Source organism: Chiroxiphia lanceolata, chromosome 2 (genome assembly GCF_009829145.1).
Source record: "Chiroxiphia lanceolata isolate bChiLan1 chromosome 2, bChiLan1.pri, whole genome shotgun sequence".
Classification (NCBI taxonomy): domain Eukaryota; kingdom Metazoa; phylum Chordata; class Aves; order Passeriformes; family Pipridae; genus Chiroxiphia; species Chiroxiphia lanceolata.
In genome coordinates, this window is record NC_045638.1 from 86317388 (window position 1) to 86326460 (window position 9073).

A 9073-nucleotide genomic window follows, 5' to 3' on the forward strand; every position below is an offset into this window, starting at 1 on the left:
CTTTTTCTGGGATTCTGGGGTAAATGTTGCTTTTGGATGCACCAGATGTGCAGTATATTGCAAAATTCATAAGCAGGCAGGGGGTTTCTGGAGAAATATAGGCATGCATTTTACTTACCATACACAAAGCCTGGAAGATTCTTTACCACGTTATAGCACTGCAAATGCATGAAATAATTTTAAATGTGCCAGTGAACAGAAGAATTACTTGGTATATTCTGTATGCTGTGTGTTTACTTAGACTCTGAAGAGAGGTGAAAAGAGCAATATTTCTACTAAATTCTTTTTGAACATAAACTTTATTGCATTCGCCTTGCTGAAACATAACTTAGGTTAATGGTGCCACCTGGTGACAAGTCTTACTTGCTGTTCCCATCCCTTGTCAATCAAGGAAAAAAAAAATTCATAAAACATGCCCTCGAGGGTAACCCCCCCCAAAACCACATCACCTGCATTAATTACTTGTCCTAAGGAGCATAGTGTATTGTACACACAGAAGGAACAATAAACAATAGGAAATAAAATATTTCTTAACATACTTTCATTTTAGACACTACCACACACTTTGATTTGTTAGCTTCTGAAGAGCACAAACTTAATAACACACCAATTAAAAAGGGAGAATTGACACTAATTTATCAGAATCTGCTGAAGATGTGGGAGCAGGGCACTTTGTCTAGCTCGAAACCTTCTTGTTCACTGCAGTGGTGTGTAAGACTCCGGCACCATCTCATAGGATTTTACTACCCCCACGACTGCAGTCCTTAAACAAAAAACGACTGTTTCAGCACATGCTTTTTTGCACCTTACCTGCTAGTAACAACTCACAAAAGAAATTACTTCTGAAGCCATAAATTGGTCTGTGCATCTCTCTCTGCATTGCAACATTGCTGAATACAATCACAAAAAAAAAATGAGAGGGAGGTTCCATTTGCATGATTAGACTCTCGCCCGGTTTCCTCAAGATAAATTAAGATTTATGCTGCAGGTAACAGTACCTGGTGGGGGACTACCTACTGCAAGGAGGGAGCAAGCACAGTCATGCCAAGAAGGGCTGGAATCCTTGTTCAGTCAGAGACAAGGTCAGGCAATGTAGCACAGCAAAGACCTGAAGCCTATTTAGTATCTGCCAATGTGTATAATCAATCTTATTATATTACTTTCTGACTGTGTATAAAATAACAAATAGTTTACAAATGGATAGCCTTAAAAAGCTAATATTTAATGAAATGGGTAGAGGACAGTAATGGAGATGGGAGCTTTTATTTTGTAGGAGATGCCTGGGCATAAAGCGGAGAAAGACATGCTTAACGTCACCCAACTGGGAGTTGTTACAACAGCTGTATAATAAAATAGCCAGAATGCAAGTTATGGATCATATTGATTATTTCTCTACAGCTTTGCTTTTATGTGAAATACAAGTTCCCAACAATCACTGCAGAACCACCAGTTTAATTACAATACAATAACAGGTTACAGGTGAAACCAGTCATTTTAGGATCTCCCCACAGCTTTACTCCTACCTGGTTATCACAGTACCCTCCCTATTTACAGTTGCAATACTGCACAACAACTTCAGCAGCACAAATGCCAACTAGTCCTTCATAGTTATAAAAAAGAGAACACTTAATAGAACAACCTTATTTAAAGGCAGTACACTTGCTTTACAGTTTGTTATGCTTACCTAAAATTTGCTAATTTTTTGCCCAACTCAGCACTTCAAAAGGGCAGGTGAAAATACCGGACAACTTTCAGTCTATTAATGTACTCTTAAATAAAGAACAACTGCATCCATTTACTCCCAGGACCCTTTACAGATTGGAATTTCCCTTCTATGTAACCTAATCAGAGACTTCCTTAATTTAACAAAATAGAAATATCTCAGCTGAATGATGGATACTCTTCTCTTAGAAGCGTACTTCATATAACAGTCACGCACTGCATATGCAAATGCTACAAGTATCCATATGCTTCATTTATATGACTATTTAACCAAACTAGCATAATAAATATGTCTAGTTAGATACTTGCAGTAAGTATGCAGCTGTCTGTAAGGAGATACAAAATCAGTGAAATCCAAACTGCAGCTGTCATTAATCAAAGCTTTGCCCTTGAACATTCATCATTGTGATATTGCTGTGACAAAGTGGACTTTTACAGCCATTTGGGGCGGGAAGATTTTACTTCCTTAAAATAATTCAAGTTTTCTAGTGGTGCAGATGCTGTGAAAAAGCCAGCTTTTATGCTTGGTCTCAACACAGCAAATAAGCAGGGAAAAGATCATCAAAAAACCATAGAACACTAAAATTATCTGTAAAAGTTGAAGTTTTGCACAGTATATAGAAAATTCCTAATGAAAGTATTCCTGTTTAATAGAAATGATATTTCTTGGATTAATGAACTGGAGATAATGCAGTCAGGACAGATTTGATTGTTAGGTCAAATGAAGATTTTTATGATATTGAAATGGTGGTACAGAAGACGAAGTTCCATGTCTAAAGATATAGGGCTGCCGTGCTCTTTATCTTTTGATTAGAAAAGAGCAGTGGCTCTTCAAATTATTCGCCCACTGGATTGACAGGGAAGGAATTTGCACAAGCTTAGGAAATTAAACCAGTGCAAACCAGAGAGCTTTCTCATGGTCAATAACACTAATATTCATATCATAGAAGCCTACAATTATCTGGGTTGGAAGGGACTTTTAAAGGCCATTTAGGCCAATCCCCCTGCAATGATCAGGGACATCTTCAACTAGATCAGGTTGCTCAGAGCCCCATCCAACCTGACCTTGAAGGTTTCCAGGGATGAGGCAGCTACCACCTCTCAGGGCACCCTGTGCCAGTGTCTCACCACCCTCACTATAAAAAAAAAATTTTTCCTTATATCTAGGCTAAATCTACTCTCTTTTAACTCCAAACCACACGCCCTCCCCCTCCCTATTGCAACAGGTCCTACTAAAAAGTCTGTCCCCATCCTTCTTATAAGCCCCCTTTAAGTATTGAAAAGGTGCAATAAGGTCTTCTTGGAGCCTACTCTTCTCCAGGCTGAAAAACTGCAACTCTCTCAGTCTTTCGTCATAGTAGAGGTGTTCCATCCCTTTGATCATTTTCATGACCCTCCCCCAGCCTGCTCTAGCAGATCACATCTTTCCTGTGCTGATGCCATAGAGATGGATGCAGTACTCCTAGTGGAGTCTCACCAGAGCAGAAAAGAGGGGGAATCACATTCCTCAACCTGCTGGTCACACTCCTTTTAATGCAGCCCAGGATACAGTTGGCTTTCTGGGCTGCCTTGAGGCTTCACTCCAGACTGTGAGCCATCATTCTTTAAAAGGATGAATAACAACTATCCAAAGGTTCTGGTTTTTGTGTAGTTGTTAAGAATCTATAAGCCTTTATTTTTTATGTACTGACTAGCAGTTAACCAGGGTTCTTCACAGAAAACATGTTTGTCCACAGAGGCTAATAGGCCAGTGGATCTATTTGAATCCACTAAAGTCAAATTTAGCCACAAAAACATGGTTTTGAGTATCTGTCATCAGATATATTATTTAGGCTAGATAAAAGATGATAGACTTAAATAAGATCAATGGGGACAACCTGCAACATCTGAAGAAGAGTCTGAAGGGCCAAAACATTGTCAGAAACCATTCAAGCTATTTTTTGTGTAGATGATTAAGTCCCCCATTTGGAAATATGTGTGTTCCCAGATTAATTCACTAATAAAGACATTTCCAAATAGATTTCAGTACGTACTTAGAGAGTGGTTTATTGAACAGTGAGAGTGTGCACATGGGCAGTTCATTAACTTACAGGAAACCCATACTTCCTGCTTGTCTTGCAGGAACTTTGTCATGTAACCATACTTGAAGCAAATTACTGAGAATCTGCTGACTGCAGCTTCTTCTACATTTGTGAGCCATCTGTTCGGTCCCAGAACTTGCATATACTGCTTCCATGTGAGATCTGCCCCACTTTATGTTGTTTTATGAGAGTATTATCCAGTTTGGAAGGATTAGAGAATCACCCTCAGCTGTCCAGTCACCCACCAAAGGTTTGTAATTTGCTCATGGTGCCATCAAAAGCCTTTAAGGACATGACCTGTGTACAGCAAATTCTTGAAGTCTTTTCACTGTACTATGGAAATTGTACTTCCAAGCAAAAAAGCGTTAGCTGGGAATTATTGTAAATCTACTGCTTAGTGAAAGACTTCCCAAAAACTTCTTCTTTGCCAAACACTTGTCAATCATTTTCTGGCTTGGGAAAAAGTATTGCAGTTTGTGGCACAGTTCTAGTACGTAGCAGTAAGTGACAAGCAATGGGTTTGAAATAGGTGACTACCATACCTCTCATTTTCAGTGATTTTCAGGGAAGGCAATGAAGAAGAATTGTAATATTCTCTGTTTTGCAGCAAAAACAAAATGTCTGGCAGAGCAACTACCTCAAACTCTAACATCTTTCTTTTTATCATGACTTTTTGTACTACTGTTCTTCAAACACATGATGAGAACTGGCACTAAACACACTAGAGGAAGTTGACAATTTGAATGAATCACAATCCTAAAAAATGTGTTTGAGTTTCGTGAAGAGATTTTTATGCAGGAACATCCATATCTCCAATACTTTGGCAGAGCTTAGCACGTGTTTCCCTTCCACAGTGAAACAAGTCCTGTATCAAAGGAAGGTTCTTCCAGAAACTTTCACATCTAAATTATTTGAGTGCACAGCTTGCAGAATACGAATTTAGACTGAGAAATCTTGCAGTTCTTGTATTTATCCTTAAAAGTGGTGCTGGATGAGAGCATTTTGCCAGCACAGATTACCTCACAAACCTGGTGTAACCATATGACACAATTCTTATTAAAAGGTATTTATAAGTCTATTCAAATTTGTAATCCAATTTGAAAATGTGTTTATCCATTGAGAACTGTGTATACATGTCCTAGCATTCCTTTGTCTTCATTTCTAGTCCTTTACTTACCACCCACAGTGTTTAGCAAAGTTCAAGAGTGGCCCTTTTTTTACCCAAATGTCGTTCGCTACCTTATGATTGTCTTTATTTAATGCCAGCTCCCCATTTAAATGCAAAATATACCTTGCATAACAATATTACAGCATTACTACACTGGACCTCAAAACGTCATCCCTATTTCTCCAGAGATCCATCTCCTCACCAACTGAAAATCAATACACAAAGCTAAAAGAATAAATACAAATCTGGTGTTTGACAAACTGCCAGAGTTCATTTCCAAGGCCTTTCTTTAGGGGAAGTAAGCCAACCTGCAAAAAAACAGGGTATAAAGAGACGCCTTATTACAGGGACCTTCAAATATATCCTAATGCTACACCAAATTCTGTAGGCAAGTGCTGAAGGAAACCCCTCAGCACTCTGGGACTTCAGGAGACAACTGACATCCTGAGGGGGCTGAGGAAAAATATGTCAAAGAAGAGGCAAGTGCCCCAAAAGGCACAAATGCTATCCTACCATATCAGCTGCAGAGGCCAAAGGTGAAAATGTAGTGAAGAAGATACTTAATTCACAATCTCTTGTATAAATTTACTAACTTTTCAATTGATTTTCTCCTCTAACGAAAGTCTTAAAAGGAAGAAATGATCTTGAAAGCAAAGGTCATGAGTGACATAAGAGTAACAGAAAGACATTCCAATGGGAAACTGGGGCTTGGCAGTAATTCCCAAGCCAAAAAGGCCTTACATGATAAACATACACTTCGCAAAGCTGAACAAAGAGTGCTTGTCCCTTATGTTCCCCAGAGCCCTGGCAGTTACTTTATCTCATTAAAATACTAGATGTTCTTATCCAATATTTAGAGTCCTGTTTTTAGGTTACTGTAGCAATGGTTATAGTCCCAGACAAATAGTCAATGAAATATGTATTTATTTAATTTGTGTGGAGTAACAACTGGGATTCTTATGCTGTCACCAAGACACCTCACTTAATTGCCAGGAATAACCAAGAAAGCTTCTAAACAATCTTGTCCTTCCTTCTGACATGCAACCTTTGCACCAGAGACAGGACAGATTTTCGAGGCTTGGTGCTTCATATGTCTCCAGCTCAGGTTCTTTAAGTAAATAATATTGAAACTGATGCAAAAAAATCCATTGCACAACTAGATATGACCTCCAGACAAAAAATGGTTCCTTCTCCTTCAAGACTGTCTATTCTGAAAAATAAATATATTTCAGAAACAAAGCCAGCTCCACACAGAACAGATTTTTTTAAAGTGTGTTTTAAAGCAGTAGTTGTTTTCACTATTCTTGTATTTTTGCTGGTTTTATTGTTCTGCTTTGCCTGAATTCTTAGTACAGAATTCAGCCAATCTAACCAGGCCATCTCAGCTGAAAAGGGATCTCCTGCTTTCCATGGCACCAACTTCTTCCATTGCCTAGAGAGACAGAGCCTTTTATTTAGAGCTGTAACCCTCATTCTAAAACCAACCCATTTGTAGTGTAAATTATGTGATTGAATCTCACCCTCAGTTTCTTTGGGCCTGTGGATAATGCACAAGTGTTGGTTACAGTTTTCTAAGATGACCTCTGCTCCTAGCTTAGCTCAGAGAATCACAGAATCCTAGAACGGTTTGGGTTGGAAAGAACCTTTCAGATCATCTAATTCCAACCCTGCTGTCATGGGCAGGAACCTTCACTAGACCAAGTTGCTCAAAGCCCCATCCACCTGGCCTTGAACACTTGCATGGATGGGCATCCAAAACTTCTCTGAGCAACCTGTTCCAGTGCCTCACCACCATCACAGTAAAAAATTTCTTCCTTATATCTAATCTAAACCTGCTCTCTTCCAGTTTAAAGCCAGTTCCCCTTTGTCCTATCACTACATGCCCTTATAAAAAGTTCCTCTCCAAAAAGACACTAAAGAATGGGAACTAATAAATCACTGGATGCTCACACACAGGGGATTGGGATAATGACAAGTTTAGTAAAATATCTATAAAGTATCTGGTTTCAATTTTGTATTCTCATTAAAATATCGATCCTTGCATCAGAGTCCATGATGCTTATTTATTCAATCATAATCATTCATGTTATGAGCAAGTATCACCCAAAACAAGACTGGCAGTGAAAAGTCTCATAGATGGCAGTTCAATCCACTGATATTCATTTGTGCAAACTGTTAAAATAAATTATTTCCAGTAATTAAACAACTTGTAAAAATAACAATTTATCATGAACAATGTAAAAATACAGAGTCACACAACTACTAATAATTTGAACATCAATAATAGCTCAATGTGTGCTCTTATTTTCAAATGTTCCAATTTCTAATTGCTGCCTGCCATTTTCTGGCTCACTCTTGCTCTAGATGGATACCATATCCCATCTTCTACAGCAAAGATAAATCTGAATAAGAAGAGGACCTGACTGGCCTAAATTCTCTCCAAGAAAATGAAGTCAGGCAATGCTTTCCATTATAACTTGAGCCTGACAGCATAAATCTGGACAATCTTATGATATGATGTAAGCTTTGGATTTCTCAGTTAAGCTCTGTGTTCAGTCACAAGTGTCCTACAAGGACTTGGGTCAGTCTCTAAAGCTTTTTTTCAGCTGGGTTTTGCAGAGCCATGGTCTGCAGGGCAGCACACCACAAGGACGGAACTCCTCAGGGGCCTCTGTGTTATTTAGACATGGACACTGGCATCTCATTCTCACCAGACACACTTAGGTGTCAAATGGAAACACTGAACTGTAGCCAGATGCAGGGATAGGGAGCACTGTACACACAGACACCTAAAATTGCTTTTTGAATGAAATGGGGAATATTAGTTACCTCCCTGTTCTAGAGGAGGGTCTTGAAGGTGTGGCTTGCAAAATAAAGAAGCCTTTCTCCGAAGTCCATCTAAATCTATGAGATTTGTTGTCCTTGTTGAAACTCTGGTAGCAACTCACAAAATATAATGTTGACCTCATATAATAACATCCATTTTAGAATGCTTTATGCCCCCTGGGTAATGAGCAAAAATTAACAGTCTAAAAGGGCTTTCTAATTCCACATCTAATGAGAGACTATACAGAAAAGCAGCTGGAACTCCTGCTCATAAACACCTTGCTATAATTACAAGATAAGCAAAAGAATGAGGCTTTCTAATTGTAATAAATTACCAAGTAGAAAATGTAATAAAATCTAACAAGGTCTCTCTATATTGCATTGTGTTAATACAACCTTTTTATATTACCATCTATTGAAAAAATGCCATGCAACTCATTAAGTGAAGAGCTTTTTTCTCAGGTTAAGTAGAACACCTACATTTCTGTAATTATTATACCTTTGGAAAGTCTGTCCTGATTCTGTTCCCATTCAAAGACGAGAAATCAAGTCAGCATTCTAGCAAGTTTTATGTGCTTGCTCTGAAAGTGCATTTACTAAATGGTCCAAAATGGCCAGGTAAGAGCTCAAAAATAACAATGCTTTGCACAACCATAGTGTTTCTCATTCAAGGGCTTTAGTGCATTTGATAAATATTAATTAACTTCCATACTGCTGGTGTTGAAGTAGGTAAGGGATATATTTAAGTATCACTTGGTTTGGTAGTGAAATGCATTCCCTCTTTCTGCTCTTGAACCAGGATGCAGTAGCCTGTTTAACAACATACATGAATATTAAACAAGAGTTTTAGAGAAGAGTAAGGAATACTTAATCCAAAGAGGTCCCAGAGGATTTACCTGGGTAGATAGCAATTACTTAAAGCATGGCCCCCAAACTCTGCAGGTAATTTGTTCTTCAGTCACCTTCACTTCAAATTTAAATTTGCTGTGGCTTTCAGTAATACTGGAGGACCTTGCAGGCAGCCTGTCACCTCTGAACTGCAGTGAGGGGAACACTGGCACAAAATCAGGGTCAGAATGGCCAGAATCTTCTTTTTATTCTGACAAAATGAGCCAGGGGACTTAAGTGTGATCACAGCACAGTCAGATGTTATGCTGCTGAAAGAAGCTGTTTGGAGTTCAAAGGATTCAATAATTAAGCCCTCAAACAGCTATTCCACCCACCCAAACACTGCCCTTCTTTTCACACATCCCATCCAGTATGGAGTACCATACCC